Raw genomic sequence first — 24,799 nt, 5'->3', positions numbered from 1 at the left:
TCTCTGTACACAAAATACAGAATTCAACAGGGATTTGCTTCCTGTCTTAATTGTAAGCAGTATAGTAACACCCTTCCACTTCTGCTTAACTCCCTATGGTTACTTTTCAAAATATTTAAACCAGGTGCTTCTCCCACTCCACTCCCTAATAAAAGCTCTGGGCCACTGGTTTTCTGCTTTACCTTTCTTTCACAAATTGGCCACTTTATATTCAAGGAATTAAATGTTTTCATCTGACCATATGATAAATTTATTTAGAAAAAATTAAACTCCTTAGTAACCATTTTTATGAAATAATTCAGCCACACATAAGCTAAACTTTAAGATTTGTGTAAACACATTACTCAGCCTGTTTTATATAAAAGTATCACATCTGGCCTTGGACATTCTAAAGGTTCACCATGTTATGTTTCAAAATACTGGTCTTTTAAAAGCAACTGATAATTGAAAATTTGTAAACCATGTTCAGCAATAAAAAATAACTACACAATTGTGCAGCTTTTAAAGAGATGAGGCATGTTAATAAAATTGAGGGATATTTGTGATGTATTATTGGCCAATAAAAGAATATACTATATATGAAAAAATATATACTATATATGAAAAAGAGACCCTGAATGACTCTATACACTTCAAGTCTGGTTACCCATTAAAAAAGAAAATATCACAGGCTGGGGGGAAGGGGAGAGGCAGGTGATTCCTTTTTTGCAGCTTCATTTTTTTTCTTAAAGAACAAATGGTACTTTGAAATTAGGTAGAAAAAATCTCTTGTTAAAAATGTACTCCTAAAGGCTGGGGAGATAGCTCACTCAGTAGAGTGCTTGTGTTGCAAGCACAAGTCCCTGAGTTTGATCCCCAGTACCGCAAAAATAAAATAAAATAAAAATGTACTCCTCCCTTTCTCAAATTCTTCTGATTTGTTCAAAACATAGTTATGATTTCTCAAAAATAAAAACAGGAAACAAGTAATAACTGAAAGAAAAATCATGAGTTCTACTCCTGGGTCCTTCCCAGGATAGTGTTTAAAGCATCCCAAGCAACAGGACAGGCATAGCACTACCCACCAACATAATTACACTCACTCACACAAGCAGAAAAAGGAAGAAAATGTCAGTTCCTGCTCTCATGTCTTGAGTCCCTCTCCAGTCTCAGGCACCCAGAGTCCTAGGTAGTTTGGATTCTTTTCCATCAAAACCAAAGGAGCAGGACTGGGATGTGGCTCAGTGATAGAATGCTTGCCTAGCATGTGTGAGTCCATGTTGGATTCTCAGCATAGAAATAAACTTGTTAATAAAACAAATGTGCATCAAAAACTGAAAACACATTAAAAACAAAACCAAACCCAAATGCGAAAGTCACTGGAGGATCTGAAAAGGCTGGGCTGCAGGGTTCTGCCACAACAGTGTTGGGGGTCTCCAGTTAAAGCCAGACTTGGGGACAGGCAGTTAGTTTAGAAATAGGGGATTGGGTCAAATGAAAGAAATGGAGACCATGAGAGCCATCTGCCTCTGGAAGTTGGAGACTGCCCCTGGGAGAATGGAATATCAAGGATCTCCAAAGCACATTGATCACCAAATTTACCTGCTCTTATCAAGGACTTCAGGCAAGGAACTTCTAATTAATGTCCTGGGCCCTTGCCTGGCTGAATCACTTTGGCCCTCCCACTGCCCCCTCCATTTCTGACTTTTTACATCTCACCTGCAAAACCGAGCCTTGTAAAGTAGGCAGGAAGGAGAGAAAAGGGGGGGAGAGAACTGGAGAACAAAACGAGACCTTAACCTATAAAAGATGTAGGGCGTGCTCACTTCATGGGATTCTAGAATATCAGTCAAAGCCCTCTTCTCCCTCCCAGGAGAAATCTGTATTATTACATTTAAATAAAACCTGATTAATATTCTTCCCTTGATGTTCTCTAATGTTCAAGCTTCAACATTTGCGGAAGCAGAACTCATCATGGGTAAATGGTGTTACGGTCCCCACCCCAGGCACCAGTCACAGGACCAGCCAAACACTCAGAGCCTGGCCTTCACCCAGTCCCTGACCTCCCTGTGTCCAGCCCAGATTTGGGTGCAGCACCTGCCAATCACCTGGAGTCCTTGACCTCCCGTCCAGCTATGCCCAGTACCTGAAACCTCCCTGCCCCGATCCCCAACCTCCAGGCCCAAACACCTGGGTTCTGGCTGTAGCGCTCCTGCTGCCCCAGACACACCCATCTGAGACCCCCCCAGGACAGTAGCCTTCCCTGAGGGCAGGGCAGTTGCCTCACCTGAAGGCGGTGATTGGTCCAGCATGTGATCCAGGCATTGGGACCCTGCCAGCTCTGAAGCAGACAGACACCAATGCTCCAGTGGACACAACACCAATGCCCCCACAGCACCAGGGTCCACAGAGTGTGCAGGCCTAGACCTGAACCAAGTGGTTGCCTATCCTGCCCTGGCTCCCTGAGAGCTGGGCATGCGCAGAAAGCCACGGTGACCTGGACACACCCTCCACGTGGCTTCAGGTCTAGACCCCCAATCAACACAAGGCCTGCTCTGCGGCCCAGAGGCATCCACCAGAGGAGATCCCAGGAGAGCAAAGCCCTGCCTTGTGCCCTCCTGCCCATATCAGGGCACAAGGGAGCGTGCAGGAGCAGCACGGGCCAGGGTGAATTGCTGCAGAGGTCTGGGGATGCAGGCGCCTCAACATTCCCACCATGCACCAGGGACAGGGCCTCCCAGTGCTGGGTGTTTTCACCATGCTTTTCTGGGTCAGGGAGGATGCTTCAAAGGGGGACTTTCAAGAGGCTTTTTTGGAGGGTCCTTGCTGAAGGGTCTAAAGTGTTCAGGGCCTTCCCATGATGGGGTCATTTTAAAGTATCCCTTCAGGGGACAATAGCTGTGCTGTCCTCCAGGCTGGGCTCCTTTCCCCCTGGTGTGGGAGCAGTCAGCCCTTGGCCCTTGACCCTTTCCAGATGTGCATGCCTACAAGTTGCCTGCCCATCCCTGAACCATGTCCAGCCAGCAGGGATCCATCCAGGAGCCCCCTCCACACCACCAGCACCTCCCGGCCAGTGGGGGTTTACTCTACCCCCTGCACCGCCCAGTCAGTGGGATCCATGTACGAGCCTTCCCCACCCCGTATGGCACTTGGCCAGCAGGGGTCCCTCTGGGAGCCCCCTCCTCTATGACCCCTGCCAGTGTGCACTGGGTGTTCTAGGCCTTAGCTGGTGCAGCTGCTGGTCGGGCAGGGCCAGAGAGAGAGATCTGCATTTTGCAGATCTATTTTTAGGGGGTGGGATGCAGGAAGTGGAAGTCCTCACCAAGTACAGGGGGCGCCACTAGCTGAACCATGCTGAATCCTGCCAAAAGAAAGCAGATCCACCTGGTAAACTATGTGGAGGATTACCTGGACTCCATCGAGTCTCTGCCTTTAGACCTACTGAAAAATGTCTTACTGATACAGGAGATGAATGTGAAATGCCAAAAAAATCCTGAAAGAATTGAAAGTGCATTATGAGAAGTTGAAAAGAGAGGCAGATATAACCCAAAATGCTGAGTGCTGTGCTGCATCCAGAGAGCCCTGATTTGGAACCAGGAGCTGGAAAATGAGAAAATTCAGATCCCGAGTCTGATGGTATAGTTGGCAGAAAGCCGGAACAGACAAATGGACGGTAACATGGAACTCTTTGAGGCACCTAAGAGATCAAGGATACCACTGGCAACAGCTGCAAAGTTGGCCAAGAGAAGGCAAAGAATGAGACATTTGCACTGGCAGAAAAGCCAAATTACAAGCTTACCCTGCAGCTACTCAACAATGTGAATCAAGTGATGAATGTATCTAATAATAATCATGACCATGATGACATCACCTCAGGAACACCGAAGGAAAAAATAGCAAAGACCTCAAAGAGGAAACAAAGTAAAGACCTTGAAGAAGAAAAAGCACTCCACAGGCTCCATGGCCAAAACAGAGAAGAAAGCAAACCCTGCAAACCTATCCAGTGACTCAAATGAGCCTACATAGTATCTGTGAATCAGGTGGCCTATGGAGAAATGATACATTGTGAAAATAGCAAGTGCCCTGTCAGATGGTTCCACTTCTGCTTGGGACTCAATCCTAAACAAAGGGCAAGTGGTGCTGTACCAAGTGTCGGGCCAGAAATGAGAAAATGATGGACAAAGCTTTGCAGAATTTTTTTTAAAAAAGAAAGCCTATAAGAGGTTTGTGGGCATTCACTAGTAGAACAGAATTAGTCAGGTATGTATCGTATTCCCACTTATGTCAAAGTGTGTGGATTGTCAAATGTATATTTTCAAAGAATGTTAGAAAAGGTGCAGTTCCCTTCTTGGGGAGGGCAGTGATTCTCTCTAACTTTTATTTTCACTGGTACATGTGTAAGAAGACAGTGGACTGTAGATCAACATTTTAGGAACTACAAATTACCTGTTCGAATTAAACACTTTAAAAAACTAGTGTCCACATGCTTTCCCAAAGTCCTGCCCCCATGTCCATGGTAAGTGCTTTCTGAGCCTGTGCCCCTCCCCATATGCCATAAGTCTCTCAACTTGAGTTTCTGAATATGAACCTTCAGATCCCTGAGACCTTGGTCTGACTGGGGGATGGAGCTAAGGACATAAGGGCTTGAACAGCCAACGAGTCACACTCAACAGACTGAAGATGCTGTGTGCTCTCAGAATGCTTAAGCATCCTGCAATCCATTACATGAAGGAAAAACTGTTGAGGAGGAGAGGGAGAATGGCATGTTGATAAGGCAGCTAGGAAAGCACTGCCACTAATGATCCTCAATCATAAAAGCCTTACTCCTGCTTGTAAGATTCCTAGAAAACAACACATTTTTTACAGTAGATTATAATTTACATAAAAGGTGTCATGTCTCTCCTAACTACCCAATGTCACATAGTTCTGCTTTTCTGTGTGTGTCTTTCTCTGTGTATTCCCCTCAAAACCACTAGTCAATTAGAGCATGATTGCATCCAACTTCCCGACTGTACTGATTTTCAGTCCTATTAAGAGTGATTGAAGACCAACCTTACAGGTTTCATAAGGTACATTAGAATTAAAACACCCTCAATGCCCAGGTTACTGGTTTACATGGAAAATGATCATGTACAAAGTATTTAGAAAGAACACATGAGCAAGGTCAAAGCTCCAAATCATAAAATAACTTAAGAATCAAGGGTTGGGGAGATAGCTCAGCTGGTAGAGTGCTTGCCTCGCAAGCACAAGGCCCTGAGTTCGATCCCCAGTACCGCAAAAAAAAAAAAAAAAAAAAAAAAAAGAATCAAGTTGCGGGTAAGGTGGCCAACCATTCAGGTTAACATCATTTGAGTCTAAGGTATGAGTTCATACCCAGGACTCTCAACTATGCAAATCTCTACCCATCGGCCACCTGTAGTGTAGTTATGGGCCACAATCTATGTAATCTCATCTCTGGGTCTCTTGCCTATGCCCAGAGCACTCCTAAGTAATGGACTTGCAAAACAATTTTACAAGATGAGTTTTCTGCAATTCCAAGCAGAAATTTTAGCACATGAAAATATTTTACCATAAGCAAACTAAGTACAAATAATAATCTAAGTTAAAAGCAGGGCTAAAGTCATTGAACATCTGTTTTGACTTGCCTTTCTTCATATATTTTCTTTTTTTACTTATTTTTATTGTAAACAAATGGGATACATGTTGTTTCTGTTTGTACATGAAGTAAAGGCATACCACTGTGTAATCATACATCTGCACAGGGTAATGGTGTTTGATTCATTCTGTTATTTTTTCCTTCCCCCTACCACACCCACCCCTCTTTTCCCTCTATACAGACCCTCCTTCCTCCAGTCTCAACTCTCTCCCACCCCATATAATGTGTCATCATCCACTTATCAGCGAGATCATTCATCCTTTGGTTTTTAGAGATTGGCTTATCTCACTTAGCATGATACTCTCCAATTTCATTCATTTGCCTGCAAATGCCATAATTTTATTACACTTTATGGCTGAGTAATATTCCATTGTATATTCATAACACAATTTCTTTATCCATTCATCAACTGAGGGACATCTAGGTTGGTTCCACAATATGGCTAATGTGAATTGAGCAGCTATGAACATTGATGTGATTATATCTCTGTAGTATGCTGATTTTAAGTCCTTTGGGTATAGGCCAAGGAGTAGGATAGCTGGGTCAAATGGTGGGTCCATTCCAAATTTTCTAAGAAATCTTCACACTGCTTTCCAGAGTGGTTGCACTAATTTGCAACCACACCAGCTATGTATGAGTGTACCTTTTTCTCCATATCCTCTCCAACACCTATTGTTGCTTGTGTTCTTGAAAATCTCCATTCTAATTGGGATGAGATGGAATCTTAGGGTAGTTTTGTTTTGCATTTCTCTTACTACTAAAGATGGTGAACATTTTTTCATATGTTTGTTGATTGCTTGTAGATCTTCTTCTGTGAAGTGTCTGTTCATTTCCTTAGCCCATTTGTTGATTGGGTTATTTGTATTCTTGGTGTAGTGTTTTTTGAGTTCTTTATATATTCTGGAAATTAGGGCTTTATGTGAATTATTAGTGGCAAAGATTTTCTCCCACTCTGTAGGCTCTCCCTTTGCATTGCTGATAGTTTTCTTTGCTGAGAGAAAGCTATTTAGTTTGAATCTATCCCAGTTATTGATTCTTGCTTTTATTTCTTGTGCTATGGGAGTCCTGTTAAGGAAGTCTGATCCTAAGCTGACATGTTGAAGATTTGGACGTACTTTTTTTTCTATAAGATGCAGGGTCTCTGGTGTGATTTCAGGTGCTTGATCCATTGTGATTTGATTTTTGTGCAGGGTGAGAGATAGGGGTTTAGATCCATTCTGCTGCATATGGATTTCCGGTTGTTCCAGCACCATATGTTATGTTGAAGAGGCTATCTTCCTTCCATTGCATATTTTTGGCATCTATGTCTAGTATGAGAAAATTGTATTTACTTGGGTTTGTGTCTGTGCCTTCTATTCTGTACCATTGATCTATCTGTCCATTTTTGTGCCAATACCATGCCTTTTTTGTTACTATTGCTTTGTAGTATATTTAAAGTTCTTGTATTGCGATACCCCCTCTTTCATTCTTCCTGCTAAGGATTGCCTTATCTATTCTGGGTTTCTTATTCTTCCAGATGAATTTCATGATTGCTTGCTCTGTTTCTATAAGGTATGTCATTGGGATTTTAATTGGAATTGCTTTGAATCTGTAGAGCACTTTTTGTAGAATGGGCATTTTGACAATATTAATTCTGCCTATCCAAGAACATGGGAGATCATTCCATCTCCTAAGGTCTTCCTCAATTTCTTTCTACAATGTTTTGTAGTTTTCATTGCAGAGATCTTTTACCTCTTTGGTTAGATTGATTCCCAAGTATTTTATTTTTTTTTTCTTGAGGCTATTGCAAATGGAGTTGTTTTCCTCATTTCCCTTTCAGATGTTTCATCACTTGCATATAAAAAACCTTTAGATTTATGCATGTTGACTTTATAAGCTGTTATTTTGCTGAATTTATTGATGTGGTCTAGAAGTTTTCTGGAGGAATTTTTTGGATCCTCTAAATAGAGAATCATATCATCTGCAAATAATGACAGCTTAAGTTCCACTTTTCCTATTCGTATCCCTTTAATTTCTTTAGTCTGTCTAATTTCTCTGGCTAGAGTTTTGAGGACAATGTTGAACAGGACATCCCTGTCTTCTTCCAGTTTTTAAAGGGAATGCTTTCAGTTTTTCTCCATTAAGAATGATGGTGACTATGGGCTTAGCATAAATAGCCTTTACAATGTTCATGTATGTTCCTACTATCCGTATTTTTTCTAGTGTTTTGAGCATGAAGGGGTGTTGTATTTTGTGAAATGCTTTTTCTGCATCAATAACCCATATGATTCTAATCCTTAAATCTGTTGACATGATGGATTACGTTTATTGATTTATGGATGTTAAACCATCCTTGCATTCCAGGGATGAACCCCACTTGATCATGGTGCACAATTTTCTTAATACATCTTGGGATACGGTTTGCCAATATTTTGTTAAGGATCTTTGCATTTATATTCATCAAGGATATTAATTTAAAATTTTCTTTCCTTGATGTGTCTTTGCCTGTTTTGGATATAAGGGTGATATAAGCTTCATAGAATGAGTTTGGTAGGGTACCCTCCTTTTCTATTTCCTGGAATACTTTGAGAAGTATTGGAATGAGTTCTTCTTTGAAGTCTTGTAAAACTTGGATGAGAACCCATCTGGTCCTGGGCTTTACTTGGATGGTAGGTTTTAAATGGCTTCTTCTATTTCATTGCTTGATATTGATCTGTTTAAATTGTGTATGTCCTCCTGGTTCAGCTTGGGAGGAGCATATGCCTCTAGAAATTTGTCAATGTCTTCAGTAGTTTCTATTTTATTGTAATACAAATTTTAGAAGGAGCTTATCATTATGTTATGTAACTCAGTGGTGTCTGTCATGATGTTTTCTTTTTCATCATGAATTTTAGTAATTTGAATTTTCTCTCTCCTTCTCTTTGTTAGTGTGCCTAAGGGTTTGTCTATTTTGTTTACTTTTTCAAAGAACCAATTTTTTGTTTTGTCAATTTTTGAATTGTTTCTTTTGTTTCAATTTCATTGATTTCAGTTGTGATTTTAATTATTTCCTGTCTTCTACTACTTTTGCTGTTATTCTCCTTTTTCTAGGGCTTTGAGCTGTAATGTTAGGTCATTTAGTTGTTGACTTTTCATTCTTTTCTGGAATGTGCTCCATGCAAAAAATTTTCCTGTTAATACCGCATTCATAGTGTCCCAGAGATTTTGATATGTTTTATCATCATTCTCATTGACCTCTAAGAATTTTTTTATCTCCTCCCTGATTTGTTCTGTTATCCATGCTTCATTCAATAGCATATTATTGGTCTACAGGTGTTGGAGTAATTTCTCTGTTTTATTTTGTCCTTGATTTCTATTCTCAGTCCATTATGATCTGATAGAACACAAGGCAGTATCTCTATTTTTTGCATTTCCTAAGAGCTGCTTTGTGGCATAACATATGCTCTATTTTCGAGAAATTTCCATGTGCTGCTGAGAAGAAAGTGAAACCGCTTGTTGATGGATGGAATATTCTATACATGTCTATTAACTCTAGGTTATTGATTGTTTTATTGAGTTCTATGGTGTCTTTGGTTAGTTTTTGTTTGGATGATCTACCTAGTGGTGACAACAGTGTGTGAAATTCACCAGAATTATTGTGTTGTGATATAATTGATTCCTGAAATTGAGAAGGATTTGTTTGATGTAGAGGGATGCACCATTGTTTGGGGCATAAATATTTACTATCATTTTGTCTTCCTGATTTATGGTTCCCTTAAGCAGTGTGAATTGTCCTTCCTTAGCCCTTCTGACTAACTTTGGCTTGACATCCACTTTATCTGATATAAGGATGGAAATCCCTGCATTTTTACTGAGTCCATGTGCATGGTGGTTTTTTTCCCATCCTGTCACCTTTAGTCTGTGGATGTTTTTGTCTATGGGATGAGTCTTGCAGGCAGCATATTGTTGGGTCTTTCTTTTTAATCCATTCTTCCAGTCTATGTCTTTTGATTGATGGGTTTAGAACATTAATGTTCAAGGTTATTATTGAGATTTGATTTTTATTCCCAGTCATTTGGACTTATTTTTGGTTTTTACCTTAGCTTGGTTTTCTCTTTAAACGGTTTTTCTCTAAGGTAGTTTCTCCCTTTGCTGACCTACATTGTTGTTTTTCATTTCCTCCTCATGGAATATTTTGTTGAGAACATTCTGTAGTGCAGGCTTTCTATTTGTAAATTCTTTCAACTTTTGTTTATCATGGAAATATTTTATTTCATCTTCAAATCTGAAGGTTAATTTTGGTGGGTATAGGATTCTCGGTTGGCAACCATGTTTGTTCAGAGTTTGAAATACGTTTTTCCAGGCACTTTTAGCTTTCAGAGTCTGGGTTGAAAAGTCTACTGCTATTCATATTGGTTTCCCCATATATGTAATCTGATGCTTTTCGCTCACAGCCTTCAAAATCTTATCTTATTTTGAATGTTTGGCATTTTCATTTTAATGTCCCTTGTTGTGAATCTGTTGTGATTTTGTGCATTTGGTGTTCTCTAAGACTCTTATATTTTATTTTCCATTTCATTCTTCAGGTTTGGGAAATTTTCTGATATTATTCCATTGAACAGGTTATTCATTCTTTTGGTTTGTATCTCTGTTCCTTCCTTAATCCCAATAATTCTTAAATTTGGTCTTTTCATGATGTCCCATAGTTCTTGGATTCTTTTCATGATTTTTATCATCTTCTCTGTTTAGGCAACTTTATTTTCAAGATTAAATATTTTGTCTTCATTGTCTGAGGTTCTGTCTTTCAAGTGGTCTAGTCTTTTGGTGATGCTTTCCATTGAGACTTTTATTTGGTTTATTGTTTCCTTCATTTCAAGGATTTCTGTTTGTTTGTTTGTTTGTTTTTGAGAATCTCTATCTCTTTGTTGAAATGATCTTTGCTTTTTGCAGTTGCTCTTTCAGCTTATTGGTACTATTTTTCATTGCCTGCATTTGCTCTCTTATCTCATCCTTTGCTTCGCAAATCATCTTAATCATGTATAATCTGAAGTCCTTTTTTGACATTTCTTCTAACATACTGTCGTTGGATTCTATTAATATAGAATCTAGATTTTTTTGGATAATTTTTCCCTTGTTTTTTCATGTTGTTCATGTATCTTCTCCTCTAGCAGTGCAGATCTGGGGTATTGCAGATTTCCCCCTATAGACTTATAGTGGCCCTATAGGTTTCCAAACCTTTTCTTGAAGGGGAGATCAATATTAGCAGTTCCCAATTCAGACAGTATGCAATCCTAGACAAAATAGCCCCTATGAGGACAATAACAAAATTGTCATAATAAGCAGAATGAGTTCAAATATTATCTTCATTATAACAAACAGATTTGCAATATGGTCTGTAGTTTCTAATGGAGGACAAAGAGAATGCAGAGGGATGTAGGATGTAGCTGTTTATGGGATAAGAAAAGAATACACAGAAGTTCTAGATTATAGAAAGTGTGTGAGTGTAATCATAAGAAATTGGATATTAGCATGCAAAAAGTGAGAAAGAGACTCTGAGGGAACAGGTAAATAAAAGGAAAAGAGAGCAAGTAAAGTAAATAAATAAAAACTTAACATTTTTCATTAAGGAGAAAAAGGAAAATCTACAGAATAACATAATATAGTAATGAAACCTCCCAGTCTTCAGTAGTCTGATGCATGAGAGGTACCTGACACTGAGCTTCAAGTCTCCAGCAGGGGTCTCAGGATGAGATTTGCCCCACCTAAAGATCTGAGCTACGGCTTCCAGGATTATCCAAGATGTCTTCTCTGGCTTCCAAATGTGTTGTCAAATGGGGACCTGCATCTCAGAATGTGGAGGTGATCAGCTGGAGGTCCTGGAGTCAGGGTGCGATTGGTCAGGCAGGGGTCCTGGAGATCAAGTGTGTGTGGTGTGATTGGGGGATCCTGGAGGCCGGGTGCAATCAGTCGGTCTGGAGTCCAGGTGATAGGATGCAGTCATTTGATCTGGGGGTCCTGGTGGCAGGGAGCAGTCAGTCGATGTGAGGTCCCCTGAGGCAGGAAGTGATTGGTTGGGCTAAGGGATTCTGGAGACAGGGCTAAGTCAGTCCAGTCAGGGGTCCTAGGGGGCCTGGCTATTCTCTCAAAATGCCGACAGCCACGTGTAATCAAACCTGCAGTTAGTGTGACAGAGAACTTCCAGGCAACATCAGGCAACTGGCCCTCCACTGGCGATCTGCAGTCAGTCTGCTGGCAGCTGTCTGACAATCTGGAGGTGAATATCGGGTGGTGAATCATGTGTAGGTGAAAGTCCCATGTATTTTCTTTTTCCTTCTGCTATAGCACTTTTTCAAAACTGTATTTCTACTGAATTAACATTAAATACAGTTTTTTTTCTCTTTTTTGTGCTGTAACCCATGGGCTTTTGCATGGGAGGCATTCATTCTACCATCTGAGTTATATCTCCAGCCTCTACTCCTTTTTTAATAAGACTACTAATATGTGCTTTGTTAATAAAATGTACCAAGTGTTATGAGAATAGTTGGACTGCAAATAATCAAACTAACAGCTCTTTATCTTTCTGGGGTACACATACCTCAGGGGGCCACCCATCTTCACCCTCATTCCATTTCTGATTTTGTCTCCATTTAACACTTTTAGCACATCATTAAATACTTGTGTATGTGTATTGCTACTCTTTGTAACCCATAAAGAGTGGGTGCATTCCTAATGTGTCCCCTCTTTCTTCCTAAAGCCTGGTACAGGATTTGCTACAATATTAACATTTTACACCCATTGTTTGCTATAATATTAATACCCATTGTTGAATGATAATTTAAATTATTTTATCTTCTAGAATTATAGATCTAGATAGACTTTGATGTAGATGACCCATGGATAATGTATTCCTAGAGTTCTTCATCCATTGTTAGAGCAAGTATGGTCATAGCCATAAAGGTAACACTTGCTCTAATTTTTCATACTGCGTGACTTCAATTTTTATTATTAATCAGAAAATACTCCAAGTGTGGTATAGCTCTTTGGCACTTGGTTGAGAGTACAGTGTAAGCAGAAGCCTTGTTATATCATAAAGACTTTTATTTAAATGCATAAGGCATTCAGCCAATGTTTAATAAACTTACTGTGTTCAACATATAAACTGTTGTCATCATCCTTGGAGTTCACACCTCCTGCAGGCATGACATTAGCATTGCCATGTTTTCTTTACCATAAAACACATAATACCTTCCTGATTCCTTTTTTTTTTTTTTTTTTTTTTTTTTTTTTTTTGCTGTGCTGGGGATTGAATCCAGGGCCTTGTGCTTACAAGGCAAGCACTCTGCAAAATATGCTATATCCCCAGGTTGTTATTTTGTTTTTAATATTTAATAATTTCCTACCACCGAGTGCTATGTTACAGGTTTCAATCATGGTTTGCTTGAGATAAAAGCAGGAGGATCCCCTGAGGTGAAAGTGTCAGAGCCTGTATCTTCCTGGCTTTGGGCTGCTTTTGGGAGAACAGGTAGAGCAGAACAACTTGGAACTTCATAACTTCTTCACCAATATAATGTGTTCCTTGTGTTTCATGATCTTAGAACACACAGGGCATTTGAAGTGAGGGGGTTAGGACTGGAAGGAGCCTGAACCTGCTACTACTGGTTTCTGATCCTAATCCATGGCCATAATCACCTTTTTGCTTAACAACCAAGTTCTGCTTCTCTCATATCCAGGTGACACTATGACATCACAGTGAGCAGAAAGGAATTGATTGGACCCCATGCTTCTCAATTCTCAGTCTGAGCATGAGACAGTGACTGAGGTTGATGTCTCCATGTCTCACTGTGCAGGTCACATTCCCTGTGTCTCATGAGGTTTCCTGGACCTGTGCTGCCCTCTTCCTGCATCGCCTGTAACTTCATACTGACACCTGCTCAAGTATTCTACCAGCTTTCACAAGTGGAAATTCTATCAGGAGAAACATTCCAGAAGCTCTCAGTCGAATTGATACATTTCCAATCCCTGTCTTAAAATATGTAGACAGATTCCTATGAGCCATTAATCACCAGGATGTATGAACCTAGCCCAAAGAACAGCACCATTTCTTCAAAATTACTCCACTGTCCTAATGATATCTAGTGACAACGTGTTCATCATTTCAACCACTTTAATGGAATAGTGCCAGGGAAATCCTTTGGGTCAAGAACTGTTGACCAGAGAATTTCAAAGCTGAGTGTATAGAAACAGAAAATTTAAAGGGGGTCAGTAGGAACAATATAGACGGTGGGAATGAATGCTTGTTTCTAAAGAGCTAATAATCTGTTTTTGGGAGAAACATATCACACAGGGTTAGTGCTTCTGAGCCTTCACCACACAGAGCAGAACAGGAAATCAACTTCAGAGGGATGAGTACCAAAGTAGCTTGATTCCTGTTAGTTTCTCCTCTTTTGTAAAATTTTTAATTTTATTTGTTCCAATTAGTTGTACATGACAGTCTCCTTCTTTTTTTATTATTATTGTATACAAATGGGATACATGTTGTTTCTCTATTTGTACATGGAATCAAGGCATACCATTTGTGTAATCATACATTTACATAGGGCAATGATGTTTGATTCATTATTTTTTCCCTTCCTACCCACCCCTCCCACCCCTCTTTTCCCTCTATACAGTCCTTCTTTCCTTCATTCTTACCACACTCCTTATCCCTAACCCTAAACCTAACCCTAAACCTAATGCTAACCCCTCCCACCACCCATTATATGTCCTCATCCGCTTATCAGCGAGATCATTAGTCCTTTAGTTTTTTGAGATTGGCTTATCTCACTTAGCATGATATTCTCCAATTTCATCTATTTGCCTGCAAATGCCATAATTTTATCATTCTTCATTGCGGAGTAATATTCCATTGTATATATATGCCACAGTTTCTTTATCCATTCATACACTGAAGGGCATCTAGGTTGGTTCCACAATCTGGCTATGGTGAATTGAGCAGCAATGAACATTGATGTGGCTGTATCTCTGCAGTATGCTGATTTTAAGTCCTTTGGGTATAGGCCAAGAAGTGGGAAAGCTGGGTCAAATGGTGGTTCAAATCCAAGCTTTCTGAGGAATCTCCATACTGCTTTCCAGAGTGGCTTCACTAATTTGCAAGCCCACCAGCAATGTATGAGTGTTCCTTTTTCACCACATCCTCGCCAACACCTATTGTTGCTTGTGTTCTTGATAATCGCCATTCTAATTGGGGTGAGATGAAATCTTAGGGTAATTTTGATTTGCATTTCCCTTATTACTAGAGATGTTGAACATTTTTTTCATATATCTGTTGATTACTTGTACATCTTCTTCTGTGAAGTGTCTGTTCATTTCCTTAGACCATTTGTTGATTGGATTATTTGTATTCTTGGTGTAGAGTTTTTTGAGTTCTTTATAGATTCTGGAAATTAGCGCTCTATCTGAGGTATGGTTGGCAAAGATATTCTCCCACTCTGTAGGCTTTCTCTTCACATTGCTGATAGTTTCCTTTGCTGAGAGAAAGCTTTTTAGTTTGAATCTATCCCAGTTGTTGATTCTTGCTTTTATTTCTTGTGCTATGGGAGTCCTGTTAAGGAAGTCTGATCCTAAGCCAACAAGTTGAAGATTTGGACCTACTTTTTCTTCTATAAGATGCAGGGTCTCTGTTCTGATTCTGAGGTCCTTGATCCATTTTGAGTTGAGTTTTGTGTAGGGTAAGAGATAGGGGTTTAATTTCATTCTGTTGCATATGGTTTTCCAGTTTTCCCAGCATCATATGTTGAAGAGGCTATCTTTTCTCCATTGCATATTTTTGGCCCCTTTGTCTAGTATGAGAAAAATTGTATTTATTTGGGTTTGTGTCCATGTCCTCTATTGTATACCATTGATCTACCTGTCTATTTTGTTACCAATACCATGCCCTTTTTGTTACTATTGCTTTGTAGTAGAGTTGAAGATCTGGTATTGTGATACCCCCTGCTTCGCTCTTGCTACTGAGGATTGCTTTAGCTATTCTAGGTTTTTTTATTCTTCCAGATGAATTTCATAATTGCTTGCTCTATTTCTGTAAGGTACATCATTGGGATTTTAATTGGAATTGCTTTCAATCTGTACAGCACTTTAGGTAGTATGGCCATTTTGACAATATTAATTCTCCCTATCCAGGAACATGGGAGATCTTTCCATCTTCTAAGGTTTTCTTTAATTTCTTTCTTTAGTGTTCTGTAGTTCTCATTGTAGAGGTCTTTCACCTCTTTTGTGAGATTGATTCCCAAGTATTTTATTTTTTTCGATGCTATTGTGAATGGGATAGTTTTCCTAATTTCTCTTTCTGAAGATTCATCACTTATGTATAAAAATGCATTGGATTTATGAGCATTGATCTTGTAACCTGCTACTTTACTGAATTCACTTACGAGTTCTAAAAGTTTTCTGGTGGAATTTCCAGGTTCCTCTAAATATATAATCATGTCATCAGAGAACAGGGATAGTTTGAGTTCTTCTTTTCCAATTCGGATCCCTTCAATTTCTTTGGTTTGTCTAATTGCTCTGGCTGGAGTTTCAAGGATGATATTGAATAGAAGTGGTGAAAGAGGGCATCCCTGCTTTGTTTCAGTTTTTAGGGGGAACACTTTCAGTTTTTCACCATTTAGAATCATATTTGCCATGGGCTTAGCGTAGATGGCCTTTATAATGTTAAGGAATGTTCCCACTACCCCAATTTTTTCTAGTGTTTTGAGCATGAAGGGATGCTGTATTTTATCAAATGCTTTTTTGCATCTATTGAAATAATCATGTGATTCTTAACTTTAAGTCTGTTGATATGGTGAATGACATTTATTGATTTCTGAATGTTGAACCAACCTTGCATCCCTGGGATAAAACCCACTTGATCGTGGTGCACTATCTTTTTAATATATTTTTGTATGCGATTTGCTAAAATTTTGTTGAGAATTTTGCATCGATGTTCATTAAGGATATTGGTCTGAAATTTTCTTTCCTTGATGTGTCTCTGTCTGGTTTAGGTATCAGGGTGATATTGGCTTCATAGAATGAGTTTGGGAGGGTTCCCTCCTCTTCTATTTCATGGAATACTTTCAGGAGTATTGGAATGAGCTCTTCTTTAAAGGTTTTGTAGAACTCTTCTGAGAACCCATCTGGTCCCGGACTTTTCTTTGTTGGTAGGCTTTTGATGACCTCTTCTATTTCATTGCTTGAAATTGATTTATTTAAGTTGTGTATGCCCTCCTCATTCAGTTTAGGTAATTCATATGTCTCTAGAAATTTGTTGATGTCTTCGAGGTTTTCTGTTTTGTTAGAGTATAGATTTTCAAAATAGCTTCTAATTATGTTTTGCACTCTCCTTCTTTTAATGCAGCTAAACTTGAATACATGTTGACATCATGGTCATGATCACTCAGGTTTGTTATTTTTCTATAAGTGAGTTGCTTTTTCCAATGGTGTATTATATAAAAATGCTCTAGCATATATTAAACCTCTCTGAAAATCTCCACATATTCATGGCAGCACAGGAATGAAAGCAAAGGCACACACAAGAATCACTCACAGCCTTCCGTCAGGGCCACTGTGGTCATGTGAACATTTGGTGTCTCTCTGGTCCCATGGCGTGGATATAATATTAGGGATCAACAGTGGTCTGCCTTCTTTGTGAGTCAAATGATCACAAGTGCTAGTGGTCTCATGAATTGGGTGGGATTAAGTTGATACTATTGAAATCCAAGCAGGATTTCAGAACATTGTTTCATGAGTCCACATGGAATATTACAAGATGACTATCTACAGTCTATGTGTTTGTTCATGCTAATTATTGATAGTTCCTGCTCCATAATGACTTTTTAATGGGAGATTCATTTAGAATGTATTTATTTAAAATTCTTTCTCATCTTTCAATGTCTGGGCATAGCTCCTTCAAAAGGACATTGTCCCTTAACTTCCCACTGAGTTTTTTGCAAGACATGATAATCTGACAAACAATTTGCATCTCAGTCCATAAAGCCAGAAACCTCAGGAGAGAGACCATAACATATTCCCAGTCCAATGTCTACAGGTCAATGTCTGCAGAGAGGGCAGCAGGTGCACATCCAAGTGAAAAGGTCAAAAACTTGGGGTTGATGCCCATGTACTGTGGGAGGAGAAAGGCATCCTCAGGTCAGAAAAGAATGTGGGAACACAAAAGATGGGTGTCCTCTGTTTCTCTTATATTCCACCTAGTACAGCCACCTACACTGAACATCACACCAACTTTCCTGAACATGCTTTACTAACACTCTACAACTCCAAGCTTCTCTCCATCCAGCCACACTGACACCACACAGTGTCCATAACACAATGATACAGAGGCAACAAGTTCTGCCCTGAATTAGACCAGGAGGAGTCTTGTCTCCTCTCTGCTTCTAGAGCTGAGGAGCAGCAAGGGAACCTTTGGGAAGAGGACCTTTCTCTACCCTTGTAGGAAATCCTCCCAGTGACCTCAGAACCTGGCTGCCCCTGAGACGTGTTCTCAGCAGGTGAGGCACCAGGAGGAGTTGTAGCAGCCCAGCCTCACACTTCTGACAGAGGAGGTTATTCTGAAAATCTTCCTATGTGAGCCTCTCTAGTGGTGCAGACTCCCTTGAACAAGTGAGATCCTTGGTAACCATGAAGGAGAGAAGCTGAGGGGAGAGGGGGAGGGACTGGTGTGTAAACATGGAGAGTTGGTTCTTCAAGTTTCAGGAGGCTGAGTGTGGTGCCGTCAGGCCAGGTTCTCCCCTATCCTGACCTGCCTTGTGTGGAAAGTGCTTGGCAGATGTGAATGAAGAATATTTACATCAAGAGATGATCCTGGATGAACCAGGTGGGCCCTGAATGCAGCTGAGTTTTTCTCATAACAGAGAGGGATGTCTAACACAGAAGAGGAAAGGCCATGTGAACATAGAGACAGACACTGGGGGAATGTGGCACATCCAGGGAATCTACAGCCTCCAGAAGTCGGAGACACAGGAGGCAGAATCTGCCCAGAGCCTGCATAGAAAGAAATCCTACCCCTAGTGGCCTGGACCTGATCCATGGATTGCAACCCAGCCATCTGTAACACCCCAATTGACTGTCTGCTGGCTTAAGTCAAGAGCCTTTTAATAACTTTTTACAACCGCCCTAAGTGACTAACAGAAACAGGGTTCAAAAACCCCAGACTGAAGGTGCTGAGGTCATTTGTAATCTAATTTTACTTTCCAGTGCTACACATAAATGGATAGAAAGAGATTTCTATGGTGGAAAAATGCACATTTTCCCCACAGTGTATGATACCAAGCAAAACTTCACTGCCCCAAGTATGCAGAAGACAGGTAGGTACACACCATTACATGGGATTGTGTCCAAATGAAAAAGACTTCATTGCAGGTTAATTAACATGGAGGCAGTAGAACAGATCACATCTTCATCTCCTCTTGGCCAGTCAAGAGGGCTTCTAAGTACTTTGGGGAGTCGATGATGTCTTGGGTGGTCTTGAATGAATGTAGTTTTATCTTTGAAAGTTTTCACTGCTGTTTTTCTGTATTATGATTTTATGGTCAGCAACCCAGCTCTTCATTTTAGTGTGAAGAGCTTCCAGTTCTTCATCTAAGCTTCTGTTGGTTTGAGAATTTTAGTTTTACCCAGTTCAGGGCCATCCTTAGGTCAGACTTCTAGGTGCCTCCCAGGACATGTTCTATAAAATGTCACACATGACAGCTGGAAATGAGAAATTACTTTAAAGTGCTAGCAGTAGGGGAAAAGGTTCAGCTACACTTTGATTGTATAATTAGGAGTCAGGGGCCTTGTGGATGTTTGGTAGAGGTAAAGAAGAAAATATACTTGGGGAGGTCAGTGCCTGTGGCTGGCAGTTGCCAAAGTCAGGATTCTACCTCTTGTGGAGTCCTGGAGACAGGGCTTATTCTTATGATGATTTTACTCTTAGGAATGATTATCAGGTCCTTGAGAGATGCTTCTGAGTTGCAATGGTTTATATTTGCAATTGTAGGCCTTAGTAAGTGTCCAGCAGTAAGCTTGACCTAGAGCAGATCTTGGTTCCATATAACCAGGTAACACTGTAAATATTGACACTAAGAACTTTTAAAAATAAAAACTGACTGGGAATATCTTTAGTAGCATCTTCATTCCAAGATATTTAAGGGTGCATAAAACTGCCCTGGGCACTTTTCTCCAATAAGTGTATATATGTCATGGTCCATGGTATGGTCCACCTCAGGACAACCTTGGGATCCTTAGTGTTCCATTGACAGATGAGGGGACATTCATAGAATGGGCATTTGCCCACAGTCATATGGAAGGGAAGGGCAGAGAAGAGGCCTGACAGAGCTGTCCCCAGTCTGCTTTCTGAGATGGCCTGAGACCTTCAGCAGCCTCCTTGTGTAGCAGCAGCTGGGGTGAGATTGCTGCCTTAGTGGTGACAGGAGGAGGCACATGCCCTGAAAAAAGCTCAGCTACTTACAGAATGATATATATCCAGTTATGCCAGGCACCACGACCAGGGCAGTGTGAGAAAGAAAGAGATGGATCCAGGCCTGGTTTCTGTTACTGCCAGGCTGGGACATGTTGGTCCTTAGGTAGGTCTTGCAGAGGATGAGACCCTCTCTTCTGAGACAGAAGGAGGAAAACTAGAGACAGGGTCAATTTTAGGAACCCATTAGCCTCTAAGTCAGAAGAAACATGAAGACCCTCAAACATGAACAGCAAGCAAGTGCTCATTCCATGTGAAGTGATTCTGGTCAGAGGCAAAACACTTGAACATCATCCTGTGCAGGAAAACATCATGTCCACACACTGAGGATCAGCATCCTCTTTCCTCATGAGTCAGAGCAGCAGAAGAGGAAGGAGCCAAAATGGACCATGTCCATGGGGTTGGTTCTGAGGCTGCTCCTGCTCAGGGAGGGCCAGGATGCTGGATTAATCTGTGGCTGCCATGGGGAGTCATTTCACCCTGGTCTCAGTGGTTCAAACAGTAGAGATGTGTCTTTTCAATGTTCTGGAGATGGAAGGTTCAAGATCAAGGGGCAGCAGATATATTTAATGTTCCCTTCTTTCTGTGTCCTTAGAGGCTCCTCCTTGATGCCTGAGAGTGCTGGAGAGATCTCCCTAGAGAAAGAGCTCCCTCAGCTTCTACTCAGAAGGATATTCTCCTGTGAAATCAGCATCACATGGGTGACCTTGTTTAACCTCCTTTCCTTCCTGTAGACCATTTCTCCAAACACATCAACAATGGGGTGGGGCATCAACATATGCATGGAAGTGGCATTATCAACACTTAAGAGGTGACCTTAGTGACCCATTAGAGGCAGGTGCAAAGGCAAGTCTGGGTTTCCAGTCTCAGAGCACTACCACAGAGAAGTTTTGCTGTACAACTCAGCTCCCTGGAGGCTTCTCCATATTCTCCTCAACACACAGACCCCTCCCCAACTCAAGTCTGCAGTTCTCTCTGTAGTTAAGGAACAGTATCACTCTATTACTTATCTCCTATTTCCAAGATCAAGCTTCTTTTTGCAAATTATGGTCTCTTCTCCCACCTAATGGTGAACCTGTGTCATTGCATCTCACAGTGAGAGTCAGGCCTAAGGAAACTTCAGTTTCTTCTCTGTTCCTGATGCAGCTCATCCTATTGCATCTGTCACCAGAGGCATTCTGTAGAGAACACAAAATCATTACTCATGTGATCCAGACATCAAGTTGAGGACACAATATTAAGAGACAAGTCTATATTCCGGAAAGTTAATAGTCCTGTGACAGGGGTTGGGCACTGGGTTCCGTGTGAGATGCCACAGGAGTTGATTCACAAAGACTTCTGAGAGCATAATGGCAGGGGTGGCTGGAGCCCTGTTCTCCCAATCTAGCTCTGTCAATGTAGCCTAGTGCCTACCATTCCAGAAGTCTTCCAGACCTGACTCTAGACCACAGCAACTACAATAGCTGGGGAAAGACTTGAGGGCACCAGGCCTGTGCCTAGCAACTGGAGAGGATTGTGTTCTGAGTTTCAGCACCAAGAATGAACTTGGGAATCTTTCAGACCAACACTGAACATCAGAACCTCCTGCCATGATAAAAAAGATCTACATGTGATCTATCACACACAGGGCCACACATGGCCTTTGAGACTAAGCACTCTGAATAACAAAGTACAAATGAAATGCTTAATGTAAAAGTCAATTTAGTCTATTTTTATGGAGTCACTGTGGCTAGCGTGCACCACATGAGACAGCACAGTTCTAAAAGCAGTAGCAGCACAGTCACCGCACCCATCAGAATACTAATTGACAGGAACACAGACTGCTGCATGACACGGCAACAGTAACAGACATTGGCATGGCCTGCCTCGAGGATACTTTTTTGAGGCTGATGTTGCCATCAGATCCACAGTCACTGAACCACAGGGATCCTGGGACTCAAATGGAAGCATGGTGAGCTCAGGTAATCCAGTGGTCTGTTGGACCTAGTTCAGGTACATTTCCCACCTGTTTGCTACTATGGGAGTTGAGTGTCCCCACAGATCCATGAGTTGAAGGCTTGACCCTATGGAGGTGCCATTTGGAGGTGCTGTGGACCTTGGGGTAAGGGGACCTCATAGGAGGCCCTTAGATCCTGATGGCAATATCTCAAAGGGGATTATGGTTACCCAAGGCTCTTATTATGCCTTGTCCTCTTTGTTTCCTGGTTTATAAGGTAAATGGTGGACATTTTCTCACACCCTCCCATTATGTGCTGTCCTTGCACAGGGTTCAAAACAAGAGGGACACCTCACATTGGACAGGAACCTCCAGAATCTGAGCCAAACCAACATTTCCTCCTTATAAGTTATTTTCTGTGGTGTTTCATTTTAGTAAGGTAAAATGAAGTGCAGCATAATAGGTGAAGCTCAGGGAGATGCAGCAGGCACTCTGGAGATGGAAACAGACACTGCCCTGAGGTTTGAACTCTGGAACACCTGTCTCTGCCCTGTGTCCTGCCTGCCTGTGCAGATATCCAGAGAAGGAAGTGTGAGGACTCCCTTCCCCAGGGTCCACAGGAGCCTGCAGACTCTCAGGAGACTCTGAGTAGGCATGGCACAGAGCACACTCTTTCCAGCCATTCTCTTCAGCTGAAGACCTGACCCAAGAGGATGCTCTACTAACACTCTCCAGAGGAAAATGGGTGAGTGTCCACCTACTTCCTAAAGAACTTAAGCCACTGTCTCAGGAGGTACATCTGAGGACTGTGATTCAGTTTTTGTGTAACAAGTCCTAGGACCTGTAGGGAGCACTGACAAGGTGGATTTGAAGGAGTTTCAGTCTGGGTATCACCAGCCGAGTCTCCGATACACATATGCTGTGTGTGTTTTTTCTTATGTTTGACAGAACCTGAATCATTTCATAGAAAGAAATACAGAATGCAAAGTATCTACTGTGTGTATCCAATGAAATATAAAATTCATTACAGTATAATTTATTTTGATCATCAAGAACATCTAAATGGGCTTTTTATATTAAAGAAATCATACCATTAGAGTTGAACTGGAAACAAATTGGATAATAGGTCAGCAGGTTCCCTTGCTTCCTTAAGACCCAGATTTTCCCTTCTTTATTTTGAATATAAAATGTAAGATGCTTAACTGACTGAAATAGGGTATTGAAAGTCGTATCTTTGAAGTGGAAGATGCGATAGTAGAAAATAGCCTAGTTGAACTAACCCTAACAGAGAATATAAAGCATGGTATCCTCAGGGAATTCCTTGAACAGGAGGTGAGGTCAATAACTACTTTAGTTTTGCCATTTGGAGGATCAAGATGTTTATTTCCTGAGATAGAGACTGGATCTCAGAAGACTGGGATCACCAAAGGAATCAGATTTACCTGCACCTATGGTCAGTCAGACACCTCAGAGACACCTCAGGGCATCTGAGTGTGTGGTCAGTCAGGTTCCTCCGGAGAAAAAAATCCACAGGAGATAGAGGACTGAGCATGTTATCATATGTAAGGGCCTTATTATGAAGATTTTATACACACTTTTCAGGAGGCTGAGAAGTCCCAAGATCTGTAGTGGGAGAATGATGGACCCAGGAAAACCAATGATGTGTTTGAGCCTGTGATAGATTCAAGATCCATAAAAACCCATGGTCCTGTGAAAGTTCTCATCACCAGTGTAGGGCTCAAGCAGTCAGGCAGGAGAAGATCTTCCTTACTCCCATGAAGGTGGGCTTGTGTTCTATTTGGCCAAGTTGTGAGGTTCACCCACTTTAGAAAAGGCTCTCTGCATAACTCAGCCTACATATTCAAAGGCTAGTCTCATGCAAAACCCCCTCATGTATACACCCAGGATACTGTTTCACCAGACACATGGATGCCCTATGACCAAGGCAAGAGAACACAGAAGACTGATCATAACTGTTTTGAAGTGAGTGGCCATCAACCCAGCTGCTTTAAGTCTGCTCCCTCAAACTGTCTCCAAGTTATTTCCTTCTTGGTCCTCCTCATGGGGTGATGAATTTATAGACAGTTTACTAGGTGTTGAGCTTTGAAGATGCAGCTGCTGAAGGTCAGAATTGCACCATTGTTGCTTATCACCACTATAACAGAAGCTCCATAGGGGAGATGGGTTTAATTTGATCTTGTGTGTGTGTGCATAAAGCAATGCAAATTATCTGAAATATATTAAATAACTGTTTGTCAGGGTTACTCAATACCAGACCATATTCTTTTCACATGGGGCAATGTCATTTCCCACATTCACATTTTTTACTACAATTAATTTTGTGTAACACAGTTTTTAATGTTTTAAATATTTTTAGGGTACACCTGTGTCACACCTGGTGTGCACATTCTTCTACAATTATCAAAGCCCCATTCTCTGGAATGTTTTTAACCTCCCCAAACTAAAACTCTGAATTCAGTAAGTAATAACTCTTTGTCCAATTCCCTTTTGTTTAAAACCAGCAGGTACTTGTCCTCAGGACATTCTACTTTCAGGTTTCTTATAAAAGTGGAAATCATTCAGTGGATGTCCTGTTACTGGCAAAACACTCCTTACTTGCTGTCCTAAACTTTCCTCCATGGGTAGAATGTGCCAGAATTTTCTTCCTCCTAAGGTTTTTTTTTCCTGATGTATACTCTGCTGTAGTTGATCTCCTCATTCATGCATGGGAACTGGTTCCTTTCCACCTTTGGCTGTT

General features: G+C 41.0%; 1 pseudogene; it reads left to right on the top strand.

The window, feature by feature from the left end:
- Positions 1–3,330: 3,330 nt before the first annotated feature.
- LOC124965315 (inhibitor of growth protein 1-like) lies at positions 3,331–4,183 on the top strand (annotated as a pseudogene).
- Positions 4,184–24,799: the final 20,616 nt, after the last annotated feature.

This window comes from Sciurus carolinensis, chromosome 15, assembly GCF_902686445.1.
Source record: "Sciurus carolinensis chromosome 15, mSciCar1.2, whole genome shotgun sequence".
NCBI lineage: Eukaryota > Metazoa > Chordata > Mammalia > Rodentia > Sciuridae > Sciurus > Sciurus carolinensis.
The sequence above is the reverse complement of the archived record's forward strand: the minus strand, read 5'-3'. Positions and strand labels throughout refer to the sequence as shown.